Source organism: Cuculus canorus, chromosome 4 (assembly GCF_017976375.1).
Source record: "Cuculus canorus isolate bCucCan1 chromosome 4, bCucCan1.pri, whole genome shotgun sequence".
Taxonomy (NCBI): Eukaryota; Metazoa; Chordata; class Aves; order Cuculiformes; family Cuculidae; genus Cuculus; species Cuculus canorus.
In genome coordinates, this window is record NC_071404.1 from 39,891,043 (window position 1) to 39,903,395 (window position 12,353).

Genomic DNA, 12,353 nt, shown 5'->3' on the forward strand with positions numbered 1-12,353 from the left:
AATGCTTGGAAAGTTAAACAGCAGTTTAGAGAGTTATGGCTCACAGCTAAGAGTTTTGAAAAGATTATATTAATTTTCTTAGAGTAAATCACTGTAGTAGAAGAATCAAATTTATGACTAAAAGAAATGCATAAGCAAGATAACTCTGGGAGGATTTGGAACATGAAACAATTACAGTAAAAAGCAACTTTATGGATTTCTGTTTTACAGTAGTTGTGTCCAAAACCCTTGTGAACGAATCCTAGTTCAGAACATATTTGTCAAGGGAACACTGAAACAAAGTGAACAACGTCAAAGTACATGGAATAAATATATAGCATATTGCATCAGTATATGTAGTTGGTTAAACAACACAGTAGTCTGGGATAGATTTTCACATAGACATAGCATGCATATGGAAGGTAGGATTACAGCATTTGTTTCAAAATTAAAAATATATCTGGGAATCAACACCATGTTGTAAAATAAAAACAATTATATTAATCTGCTAACTAACACGGGCTAATCTCTGTAAATCTTCACATCCTTCCTAAGTGACTTCACGGGACAAAAAATAACCATCAGTTGATACATTATTTTGAATTCATAATAAAAAATGTATTTTACAGATTATAGTTGGTTTGCCTGATGTAAAAGGCCCTACAATAAATCACTGCAATAGCATTATAGGTTATAGTAAGTAAGTGTATATAGTCTAATGATATTATTGGTAATGGAAAGTAGTTATACAATAACGATGCCTTCAACTCTTTCCATTGGGGAAAATATTTATGAAAGATGCCAGTGGAATTATAATGGAAGTTAACGGGCTTCCTATACAGAAAGTCAAAGAAAAATAGTAGCAACATTGCATCCAAGAAATGCCTCCTCTGTCTTCTGTAGGAATTCCTTTTAGAACTAAGGAGTTTGTTCCTCCAACTTATTAAGATCATATTAATGTCTCAAAGGCAGTATGAATTTGGCATCAACATGCTGCTTTTGTCCTTCTTTGAGGCTTTCATGTTTCATTTAAATCAAAAGCAGACTGTATTTTTCTTCTTACTGCATATGGAAAAGAATCTTTTGCACTATAATATATACTAGAACATACACAATTTCACCAGTAACAACTGTACATGCATTTGGGGAAGCAGTAAAATCGTTCTAAAGACCTATTAGGACACATTCTGAGTTTGTAAGAATATCTTATTGCTAAAGAGCTGAAAAAATACTTTTTTTTTTTGTCTATTACATGTAAAACACCATCTACATCAAAGCTGCCTTTGCAAAGATTCAGTGGAGATATAGATGAAATGTAAGCTAGGAAATTATTACCTTAATATTCATACAATAGCTGGACAGCTCAGACTGCAGACCTGAAAGTCTACTCTTCATCCCTCAGACGGATGTGGCTATCTGCCAGGGACCAGATCAGGCTCGCATCCATCCAGATTTTACTGAAGGCAAAACTATTCTAACCTAGAGCCACAGAAAAGCCCAGTGGTGCACTTTCTCACTTCTTTCGTTGCTCAGTAGCAGAGAATCAGAAGGAAACAGCTGGGTGTAGAGTGATCCTTCCACAGTAATGCTTCCTTAGCTAGCAATTTGGGGACATACAGACTAAGAAGTTACATCTGGAACACCATTTTTTTCAGTAATCAATAAATCTGGCCTGTGTGACTCACCTGACAAAATTTTTTGCACATCCAGTTACACATATACTAGTAGTATTCACAGTATCTTGAAGGAATGAGTTCCATGTTGTAGTTACATTTCATAGAATAGAGCCATTTTTTCCCCTTTAATGTTCTCAGCCTAGTAATTACTTAAATATCTCTCCATTGTTACATAAAACAATGAGAAATAACATCCACGTTCTCCTCACCATCTTCTTCTGCACTTACTTGCGTAGACCAGGACTATTTAGGTAATTTCACTATGATGCACTAAATCTTTCACTAAGATGCTCAGTGTCCTACAGATAGTTAATCTATGCAACCATGCTTAGCATTTAAATGCTTTTTTTTTTTTTTTAAACCTACTATTTAGGCTAAGATCATGCATAATACTGAAATAGGAAACTACGTTCCACATTTTCTTTTTAACAATACAAAATTATTCTAGGTAGAGCTTATTGTTTTACTTTAAATAACAGAAAAAGTAAAACAAAAGTACACAGGTTCTACAATGGAGAAAATTCATAGCTAAAAACATATAACCTCTCACTTCTTCTTAACTCATGGTTAAAAAACCAAATCAAGGCAATTTTATTTTGCAAATCAACAGATAAAACAGTCTTTGTTCAGCAAAGTCCAGTTAAACACATTAAAAATATCAGAAAAGTATTCATCTTGTTACCAGTCTTTGCCTACAAGATATTTTTCTGTTGTTGGCTTTAAGGTTAAGAAAAAGGTGCAAATAATTGCTTTCTCATTTTCTTGCCAAAACTCAAAACAGTGTCCCATAATCAAATAGGATTCACCTGATCAGCTTTCAGGGCAATGACAATGAATGCCTTTTGGCTCTGGAAATAATTGGGTTTTTTTGGAAGTCAATAGCCAAGGAATGAAACAAAATACTTTGGCTCACATTTGACATTTTTCAATTTCTATCCAAAATTAAGTCCATAATGTAAGAAAGGCTTTCTTCGAGCATACAAGACAATGTAATGAAAAGTAAACACATTTTTTTCAGAAACTGGCACAGGAATGAAAGCCAGTAGGAGTAGAACACAGTCATCTTCCTCTCACTATGCCTTATTGTCACAGGAAGTGGCACAGCCTCAGGAGGAAAAGTAACAGCAGGGCACCAAACCTAGAATAACCCACAGTCTGATGATTAGAAAACACTTCCAATCAAATGAAAGATGCAGGTCGCATCACTCATACAAGTACAGAGGAGGAAATTCCTGAAACTCCAGGTGAATATTTGACTCTCCGAAATAGAAAATTAAAAGAACATCACTTGGATGAAAGCTGAAACAAAAGCATTGGCTATAATTCAGCTCATTATCTGTAGAAACAAACTATTTGGCAGGAGTCAAACTGTAAGACATTAATTAGAACTAAATGTAGAAGTAGTCAAAATCAGAAATTACTTCTAAAATTACTCTTCTAATAGTGTCCAAACTGGATTGCTTTTGGAAAATACTAAATCTGAAGATTCTCTCCAGAATGACATCCAATAACCTTTTATTACCAATGGATGTTCAAGTAACGGGATGAAAGTAAAACTAGTCCAAAGTAACTACCTCTAATAATAACAGTGCAGATTTGGGCTTCTTGGCACCTACTGCTTCCTCTGCAAAGCATTCTCTGCCAAATTGCATTACTTGCTGAAGGCTCAGATCCCTCCATTATGTGGACATTCATTCAAATATCACCGGAGGCAAATGCACAGCACTGGAGCACATCATAAGGAACACCATGGCACAGATTTTTACAAAACAAGGCCGCTGAGAAAAACACAGACTTTAAGCAACAGTGAAAGTTGCTAGAAAGGAACATCAAATACTTTCCCGAAAAACTAACCTGATGTGATGGAAAACACTGTGACATAAGGGACATAATGTAACTGCTTTAAAGAGAACTTCATGACTCAAGGAGACTTGCATCAAAAAAGAATATTCATAAGAAAGTAAATTATGTATAGCTACTCAACAAGATTAATCTAAACTTAAGGACAAAAGGTGCAGCCTAGCCCACAGCACTTGATGAAACTCACCCTAAATAACTAAGGAAGTATCTGAAGCAATCTCTGCACCATCATTGTGAACTTCTGGAGGACAAGCATCCCAGAGGACCAGAAAAGAGCAAACACGGTACCTATTTTTATAAAACAGAAGAAAATTGAGAGCCAGAGAATTTACAGACTAGTCCAAATAGATTCAAACCCTCAAAAAAATACTAGAGTAAAAGAAAAAAAAAAAAAAGCCAAACAAACAATAGATAAAACTTCCCATGAGCATCTAGAAAAGAACTAGATGAGAAGCACTCCCACAGACAGAAAAGTATCACAAACAATTTAGTTTTCCTCTCAAACAGGTTAACTGGCAACTGGATGAGATACTGTAGAAATGCAGTGCACCTTGGCTTTTAGCAGTATTATTTGACACGATGTCCTAGGACTTTCCTTTCCTAGGACCTTGCTCATTTCTTTTAATGAGCAAAGCCTAATAATCAGACATTTCAGAACGTTAAAGCTGTATCATATACAAGTAATTTCAGTCCTTGTTTTCCTTCTATACAGAGGGACACAGATAAAACTTTTTAAAGTCAAGACAAAACATACAGATTTAGCAACACAAAATTAGGAATACAGGGATTGGGATTCTTTCACAATCAGTAAGGACATGGCACTTAAGTCTAGAAGTGCTCATGGGAAAAAGCACCATAAGATTCACAGTTATCAAAGAAAGATTTCAAGACAATCATGAAGCACAATGTAGGATTATCCCAGATCACACTGACAGGTATTGAGATTCTGCAACAAGAAACTGGCTAGGATAAAGTCTGAATACAAAAGCTAAGAAAACAGCTATGAATAAGCCTTATGCTGAGGGTGAAAAAAAGAAGACAATTACAAAACTAAAGACAGAATCACAAGAAAAACACATTTTGATAAACTACTCCATTTCATATGTCAATATTTTTAAAGGATTGCACAGGTCCTTTTAAATAGATATAAACAAAATGTTTAAGAAGCCATGTTTGGGAACTCAGATTTGGTAAATATAACAAAATATCTGGCACAAAAGGTAATTACATGTTTGTAAGTACATATAGGAAAACATCAAATAAGGAAACACATGCCTTAAAGCTGACTCACATCACCTTATGCATTTGATAGTCTTGTAGCACTCTATTAACTTTTGTTTTCACAAATGTAAGGACTCAGAAGAGCAGATGAAAATGCCTGCAAATTCTGCTCGGCACTGAGATATATTTCAGCTGTCCTTCAGTTTCATGGAAGAAAATAATTACGGTGAAGGCTGGAATTACAAAAATACAGGAAGGCAAAGTCCTGGATTATCACAGAAGGATTAATAACCCACAAAGCTAAAAAATTCAGAAAAGCATACAATAGCTTAGATCCAAGGAGGGGGGAAGAAAACTTGTAAAAGGAATCAGAACTACTCCCCAAACAAACACAAATACTACTGGAAATCTAATAAAACACATACAAAAGGGCTTTTATGAGAAAGGTGGTGAAGACAGTTCAATGAGGTATTAAACAAGGCTTAGAGCTCTCCCGTTTGGGTGACTAACTTTGCAAGATTTATACAGGGTATCAACAATAAATAGTTTAGAGATTGGTGGAAATGAGAAAAGGGTTAAAACTGTTCTCTTTCAGCCTTACACACATATCGGAAGATGAAGCAAGAATGAGCTGCAGGCACTTAAAAGAGACGACCACAACCCATTAACTGAAATAGGGGAGCATCACCTCCTGCGGCATTACATTTGCGGAGATGGGAATCCCATGGGAAAGGTGCCGTTGCGAACACTGCACCTGCTTTCGCAGTAGGCAGTGTTGGAACAGAACATCAACAGAAACAAAGACAATATAGGACAATATGGTAATAGACTCCCAGTGGGAGACCCATGTGTCTGTTCTGCTTTAGGAGGACACGCACGTTCATTCTAGAGAGGAGGCAACACAGGAAAACAGCAGGACAGGCTGCCAGCTCTGACTCCAGTGGGTCACAGGAGGATCTTCTGCTCCAGAGAATGTGTGGTGCTTTTGCATTTTCTGTAACAGAAACTGAAAAGAGCGTAACCTTGATGGCCTAAGGGAAAATGCAAACTATATTCAATCTGACGCGTATGTTTATTTGTGGGTTTCTACTTTTCCCTCTCTATTGCTGAATTTTTAGATTCAAGGCTTGCTTTCACGGAAAAGGAAACAGCAAAAAGTCCCTGGCCTGGGACAGTTCAATGTAGCAGCACGTGTAACAGAACTCAATTCCCTTAAGTTAAAGATAGGAGCAAATAAGTATTCTTATTTTAGACAGAAAATGGTTCTTACCCTCATCTCTAAGTAAACACTAATGTTTTTCACCACTGTTCTACGATTTAGATTGTGTATAACCACAGTAGCATGAAACCAGAACTTCAGGACTGGGTTTTTTTTACCTTCCTTCAATCACTTACACTAATTGTATTTGAAACAAGATTTGTTTGCTGCCTTTCACAGCTGGCGTGGGTTATTATAAGAGATTGTTTCCAAACTTCTGATCCCAAGAAACAACAGATGGACTCCTTGTCATGGGATTCTCTTGTGTGGAATAGCAGTAGTACTGTATTTTATGTATTTTTAGAGTGAGTTACGGAGAGAAAGCACATGGATAAGAAACATTTGTGCTTGTTTAGACTAGGATAGAACTAATTTTCTTTGTAATAGCTTGTACAGTGCTCCATTTCAGTTTTTTTAGGATGAGGACAGCATTGATAACGTGCTCATATTGAACACTTTTTAGACTAAGTCAAAGACTTTTCAGCTTCCCACAATGCCCTGCCAACAAGGAGACTGGGGGTGCCCAAGAAGCCAGGGACACAGTCAGGACAGCTGACCCAAACTAGCCAAAGGGATATTCACAGAATTACTAGGTTCGAAAAGACCTCCTGGATCGAGTCCAACTATTCATACCAACCAGTAAACCATGCCCCTGAGTATCTCATCCACCCGTCTTTTATATACCTCCAGGGATGCGGACTCCATCCCCTCCCTGGGCAGCCTCTGCCAGTGCCCAATGACCCTTTCTGAGAAAATTTTTTTCTGATGTCCAGCCTGAACCTCCCCTAGTGGAGCATTAGGCCATTCCCTCTTGTCCTGTCCCCTGTCACTTGGGAGAAGAGGCCAGCTCCCTCCTCTCCACAACCTCCTTTCAGGTAGTTGTAGAGAGCAATGAGGTCTCCCCTCAGCCTCCTCTTCTCGAGGCTAAACAACCCCAGCTCTCTCAGCCGCTCCTCGGAAGACTTGTTCTCCAGCCCCTTCACTGGCTGTGTTGCGCTTCTCTGGACACACTCCAGAGCCTCAACATCCTTCTTGGAGCGAGAGGCTCCATATGGCTTATGTCATATGGGTTCCATACCATATGACTTCATACTGATCAATTAAACTGGGGGGAATTGGCTGGGGGTGTGGTGGCTGCTTCTTGGGGACTGGTTGGGCATTGGTCAGAGGATGACAAGCAACTGCGTTGCGCATCAATTGTTTTGTATATTCTATTATTATTATTGTTATTATTATTACTACCTCTTCATTTTCTGTTCTACTAAACTTTCTTTATGTCAATGCAGAAGTTTTACCTTTTTTCTGATTCTTTCCCCCCCCAACTTGAGGCGTGAGGAGTTAGCAAATGGCTGTGTGTTGCTTAGCTGCCTGATGGGTTGAACCGCAACAACATTAGAATATGTCACTAAGGGCTTTTTTTGCATCAAGCTGTACTATTGACAATCATGACTTTCCAACCAGAGTTTTTCTGCTGCTTCTTTTTGTTTTGCTGTTTGTGAAACTTCTGCCACAGAATAGCCCTCTAAGTGAGGCAGCAAACAAGCATCACACAAGCACAAAGCATGGGAGATGTTATCATTCACATACATTGGAAAATACTTTTTTCACATGTGTTTAACAGTTCACCATTTCTGAGTGTATGCCTGACACTCTCCCCACAGATGCCTTTCTTAGGATCTATCCCTACCATCTCCTTACAGGCACCAAGGCAAAGGTAATGAGGCAAATGCAATGAATAATGTCTTTATAAGGTGATTTACTTTTTAAATAAAGAATCCTAAATTTAATATTTATATTAAAAAGATTTAACCTCTTTCACTGACCTCCCTTTTATTTATTTATTTTAAGAATCTTCTAATTGTACAGCCATGCAGGAGTAATATTAGAAATGCTTCAAAGTCTGAAGAAAACAGTGGCTCATAAAGAACATTGAGAAACTGAAAAAAATAGTAAATTTGTTGTTCACATTTAACGGCAGCAGAACTTACTTAGAACATTGAGGGCTATCCAACACTTGCAGATCTTTCATCTTGTGCTATTTCCTTTGAATTGCTATAGAATTAATGTGCTCTGCACAGCATGTGACATATTCAAGTTTTCATCACTGTAAGGTAACACTAGGTATTGATTTCGGTGCTTGGAAGACTTCAGTGGGATTATTACTTTCCTTAGATACAAAACTAATGAATGGTGGCCAGTGAAGGCTCCTTTGAAATACTTTAGCCAGAAGAAAAATGCAGGAAAAATGGAAAAAAAATTCTCAGGAAGAGAAGAGGAGTCATTTTATAGCTTATTTATAGCTGATCTATAAATAATGCTGTAGCTCTACAGTCTCACTAGAATTAACAAGTACATCAGGTGAGGACATGCTCCTAGATGTGTTGAATATGTGGACATGTCAGGTCAAAGTTTACTCAGAAATTAAATGGTAAAACTCTGTCCAACTGAGGATTCAGTTGTAAGAATTTAGTTCATGTTTAAAAAAATACTTAAAATGTGTATGGACATACATATGCAAACACACACAAACACACAGACTTGTCAAAACAAAAAGCTGAAACTCCTCTCGCAGGATGCACTCATTGCATATTTCTTATTGCTTTGCATATGGAGATGTATACTGCCTTTGGCAACATAGCAGTTTATGCATTGTGTGCAAACATTATTTTCATATAAAAATGGGAATTTGCAGAAGGATGCACTATCTACAGTTGGAAACAAATTCTGCCTCCCACCATCCTGCTCTCCCTTATCTCAATTATACTTATTTTCATCAAATTCTGTACATCAGGAGCAGTACCAACAGAGGTGGAGCAAGCCAGAAGTAGGGAAACTACAGACACGTTTTGGTCTGCTCTTTTCCACTATTTTTTCTTTCCCTATTTCCTGTCTTAGACTGCACAGACATAAAAGCAACGAGATTTCAATTCATATATACCTTGTCTTCCGCAAGCACCATAACTGAGACTGCAAACAGAAAAAATCCCTCTGCATTATTTTTTACATCTTTCCCTATCTTTCCACACAGCTTCTGTATAATCCTAGAGTATCAGAGCTGAATAATTAAACAAGTTAATGCATGAGAAGAAATCAGAGTCACTATTGCCTCTCACCTTTTAAGAATCATTTCTATGTTCATCCCTTTCTACACCTTACATTTACTGCAAACATGCACAGTGAATGCTCAAATACTGCAAATTGAGTGAAATGACAGTACATATGTGAAAGGAATCCCTACTCTTCTCTCTTTAATATATAACAGATTATGTGAACAAAAATAGCTGAAACTGTCAAAAGGGATTCACCATGGTCCATTTCCCTGTTGAAACGACATCAGTTTAGTCCTTCAGTCCACCAATCTAGTTTATTTAGCATAGCCTCAGAGATCACACTGCTTCACAGTCTGGGCAAAGGAACTCACCTTCTGATACCAGATTCTGAACTTGCTAAAGGATCTGATATAGAAACAACTGCTGGCTTCGTCTAGTGAGACAGATATGTCAGGTAACATCTGGCCAGTTGGTCTGATCAGACAGAAGAACCACCATGATTCCTGAATCACAAGTTACTTTCCCTTTACAAGAGTATGCATTGTGCAGAATTTCATCAGCACTTGTACAGGTGTTTCTTAGGAACCAAGATATTTCACTAACGCTATCTTCTGCCTGACAATATTGTTCACATGTGTGATTTGATACATAGGTCTGAACCAATACTTTTCACTGTCATCTCAATCAGGCTTAGCAGGTGTGAAAGAAATCAAAGCTGAAAAATGAAGAACCAGGTTGTGACCACTCTACAAAGTTCTCTGTTCTTGATCTGTGTCTTAGACTCACCATCCAGAAGTATGGCAAAGATAAACCGAACAGATTTAGTCATGATAAATACATCTGAAAAAGTGCCTGAGTTTTGTCAAGATACTGTAACCCTATGGATTCAAACTCCTAGGCTGAAACCAGGAGGCTGAACCTCACCATGCAGGCGGAACCTGCCTGCATCACCAAACCTGTCACGGACTGACAAATCTGAGAAGTAGCAAACTCAAAGCATCATGAAAGAAGAAATATAGTGGTGATGATTCTTCACATAGTCATAACTACTAGGATTATTATCACTTTTGTTGTTTAAGGCTATAGAACTACAGATGTTACAGTTGATATAAATACTTTAACAGTATTTTTCTCCTTATTTAACTGAAAACTTATTTGTGTTAAAACCAAAGATTTCACTTGAATTATTTTGATTAATAAATTCATTATATTAACTGCATTAATTATTAATTACATTAGAAGCTAAAAGAGCATTGCTACTGTTCCATTTTCTGTGGTACACAGGGTAAATCGTTACTTCAGCAGAAAAAAAATGAAATGAAATCCCAACTATTAAGGAATAAAAAACAGCAAACAACAGAAATAAATGAATTGGGGGAAAAAAAGTAGTAGGGGAAAAATAAAAAGACTTTTTTTGAGGAGAAAGAACTTACAATTTAATTGATTCTTTGCTTCACATTTTTGTGTCTGAATAGAAAATACTTACTGATTTTCCGAGGCTAACTGCAAGCAGTAGAATCAACAAAAGGCACAGTACCCTTAATATCAATTCCCCAGATAAACGAAGAAGAGCAGCCTACCTATTCAGACAGTCTGCTAGTCTAGAGATTCTGATAGTGTCATTTCTTCTGGCTGCTTTCACATAAATGATTAAAGCAAGTGTCTTTCACAATTTCCATCCCCACACAATTAAGGTTAAGCTAAAAATGTTTACAAGTGGTATCATCTGTTCTGCTAACTCTATTAAGAGCTGAAAAGCAGATTTTGCTCAGGACAGTCCATCAATAATTCTGCTAGTCCTTTTTCACAAAACAGGTGTTTCAATAGTGAGCTGCCTCTCCCCACTTCAGTATCAAAGTGAAGGACTCCAGCAAATAAAGTTTTTCGAATTCTTGGGTATTGGCTCAATGAAACAATATTTCTAACAGTTTTGGAAGCACTGCCATGAGTAGAAACATTCTGGTCCTATTCCTGCCAACACTGTTACACTGAGCAAAGCAGAAACTTTGTTTTGGTCACTAGGACATTTACGTATTATACAAGCAACTAACAAGAGATTAATGCTTACAATAAAAAAACTAAGATGCCTGCACATTAAGTCAGTGAATACATTCCATCCTTATTATTAGGTGAAAATAGTTTCCAATTGTTTGGGGCACACAGAGGTTAAAATTCAGAACTTTTAATGGGAAGGAAAATCCTTCAAATCCTGAATGCTTACTGTGTGGTTCTCAGTATCTCATATTTCCCTGTGAGCACAGTTTTACGTTTTTAATGTTTTAAGGAAGAAAACAGGGTTTCCGAGGGGAATTAAGAGGGCTAAGAGGGCTGCACTTAATTGGAAGACTAAATTTACTCTAAGGGTCTGTGGACATCTGCCAGATTCTTCTCAGTGACACTCACCACAATCTTGAAGAACTAAAAAACCTGTAAATAAATCCCTGTGAACCTCCAAAAAACTAACTGGCATTTAAAATGTAGGAAAAAAAATAGTAAAAAGAAAAGTAAATTCAAAAGACAGCAAAGCTAGAAATGTCATTACATTTTAAGTACATTTTCTAAAAAAAAATTAGTTTCCAAATTACTTTTATAAAAACATCACTGTAGTAATGGAAATTGTGTCTTTATGAAAACACATAAAGTAAAGTAACAGATTTGAAAAATTCTGTCAGCCCTGAAGAGCAGAAGATCAGAGTCTACAGGCTGTCTATACTAATCATTTAGCCATTCTAGCCTATTGTTATGAATTATATTGTTCAGACCATTCAAACTCAGCAATGAAAAGAAGACATAAAATGCATATAAAAGTAATGAGTGAAAATTTCTTCTTACTTCAAACATAATTCTGCCTTATTAGTCTCTTGCAGAGAAACTAGAAAAGACGATAAAAGTGTTCATGATTATGGTGCATAGTCCTGCATCCATACTGACAAAAAAAGGGAGATGAGAGACTTGCTAAAAGAAAACTTTTTTCAGTATTACTTTAAGCTTCAATCTTTTCCATTAGAACCCTATGCTACAAGAGTAGAGTATTTATCTTATATACATCAAAACATGAGAATACAGGCAAATACAAACTGGGACCTGCTCCAAACACACATACACACTTTTAAATACAACTCGGGATATATACACAAATACATAAAGCTCTTGACACTAAATTTTTAAATAGTATTTTGTTCGCAATTCAAACAAGGAATTAGTACATGCACTGGACACCAGAATGGACTCACACATATCTGATAATGTTTATTGCAAAACCAAATTAGACTTCCATTCAGACATGGTACTGTGACACGTTTTTGTGAC

At 36.8% G+C, this 12,353-nt stretch overlaps 1 protein-coding gene across 5 annotated transcripts in view; it reads right to left on the bottom strand.

Moving 5' to 3' along the window:
- The window catches only part of GALNTL6 (polypeptide N-acetylgalactosaminyltransferase like 6), a 472,134-nt gene that overhangs the window by 201,792 nt on the left and 257,989 nt on the right, over positions 1-12,353 (bottom strand). The window lies entirely within an intron of this gene.